The sequence below is a fragment of the Rhinopithecus bieti genome, unplaced genomic scaffold (assembly GCF_001698545.2).
Source record: "Rhinopithecus bieti isolate Rb0 unplaced genomic scaffold, ASM169854v2 scaffold_22039, whole genome shotgun sequence".
NCBI lineage: Eukaryota > Metazoa > Chordata > Mammalia > Primates > Cercopithecidae > Rhinopithecus > Rhinopithecus bieti.
The window spans coordinates 1,410,998-1,412,982 of NW_016810828.1; positions in this window are offsets into that span (position 1 = coordinate 1,410,998).

A 1,985-nucleotide genomic window follows, 5' to 3' on the forward strand; every position below is an offset into this window, starting at 1 on the left:
AGTGAGCCCCCTGCTTCTTCCCCCCACAGTGCTGGGAGTACACGTGTGTGCGACCCCGCGCGTCCAAACACAAAAATATATATATATATATATATATATATCATTGTGTTTGGCCAGGCGCGGTGGCTCACACCTGTAATCCCAGCACTTTGGGAGGACGAAGCAGGTGGATCACTTGGGCCAGGAGTTCAAGACCAGCCTGGGCAACATGGTGAGACCCTATCTCTACAAAAACACACAAAAAAGAATATTTGCCAGGTGTGGTGGTGCACGTCTGTAGACCCAGCTACCTGAAAGGCTGAGGTGGGAGGATTGCTTGAGCCTGGGAGGCAGAGGTTGCAGTGAGCCAAGATCACACCACAGCACTCCAGCCTGGGTGACAAGAGTAAGACACTATCTCAAAAATAAAAAAGTATATATATGTATATATATACACACAATGTGTGTATACACAATGTGTGTATATATATAGTGTATACTTACATACATTGTGTTTTAAATTCAGTTATAATTTTTAGTTGTAGACTTTCCCTTTTGTTCTTTATTTTTTTTTCTGAATATAAGGCTGGATAACATTTTGTTCTTCTTTAGTGTTTCTAGTCCTCTCTCATATTTCTCAGTCATTCCTTTTATCTCTCTGAACAGAGTGAACAGAATTATTTTAAAATGTTGTCTGATAGCCGCAATATCTGGTTTCTCTGAAGGTTTCCTTTTTATCATTTGTTTTTTCTGCTGGTTTTTATTTTTTTCGTTGTCTCCTATTTGCCCATTTTGCTTTAAATGTAGGCCAGATATGTATATGCAAATTATTTGTAGAATAATTCTTTGCTCAATATGATGTATTTTTCCTTCACAGAAAAGTTTCATTTTTTCTCACATCCTTGAGCAAATAATGTGAGATTTCCTCAAGCCATATTCAAAGCTGAGCTGCAATCGCTGCGAAAACTTGCCTACTCTTGCACGCCCTTATTACTATTGTGAAGTATTGAAACCCCAGCACAAAGCAAGGGAGCTTTACCAGGGAACCCCATTCTTGGCTGAACCTTGTCATTTTCCTGTTCTCTTAGCCTAACAAGACTATCAAAAGAAACCTTCAGTTTCTTGTCCTCTCAGCAGTCCCTTGTAAATGGTGAAATAACCCCAAAGGAAAAGAGATCCTATACACTGGGATCATCTCTCTGAACCCTTGCCTTTCCTTGGATCCTAGTCTAATAATTATTCATTATGTTAATCGCTCCTTGACACCTCTAAATAGATGCCTTTAAGTAAATGCCTTTCTACCATTACCGGAAGTAGAAATTCCCTGAGACCTTTTCTATCTATTTTCACATATATAGATATAGCTATTCATAGATAATTATTAGATATATTGGCCAGGTGTGGTGGCTCACACTTGTAATCCCAGCACGCTGGGAGGCCGAGGTGGGTGGATCACCGAGGCCAGGAGTTCAAGATCAGCCTGGCTAACATATGAAACCCCATCTTCACTAAAAATACAAAAATTAGCCAAGTATGGTGGCACACGCCTGTAATCCCACTTACTCAGGAGGCTGAGGCAGGAGAATTGCTTGAACCTGGGAAGTGTAGGTTGCAGTGAGCTGAGATCGTGTCACTGCCCTCTAGCCTGGGCAACCGAGTGAGACCCTGTCTCAAAAAAAAAAAAAAAGTATATAATATTAGATATCTATATAGCTATATATGTAGAAAATGGATAAAAAAGGTTTGGAAAACATCTACTTAAAGACATCAAGGAACCATTAACATAGTGAATAGATTGGTAGAGAGATGCTATACAGTATTATCTAGAGTGTATTTTGTTTTTTACGTGAATAGTGTCCTAATGTATATTCAGTGAATTTCTTTATTTTCTCAACATATGTGTTGGACTTCTAAATTATACCATACAGATCTATCTCATTCTTTTAAAAACTTTAGACCGGGCATAAGCCACCATTATAATTCCAGCACTTTGGGAGGCTGAGGCA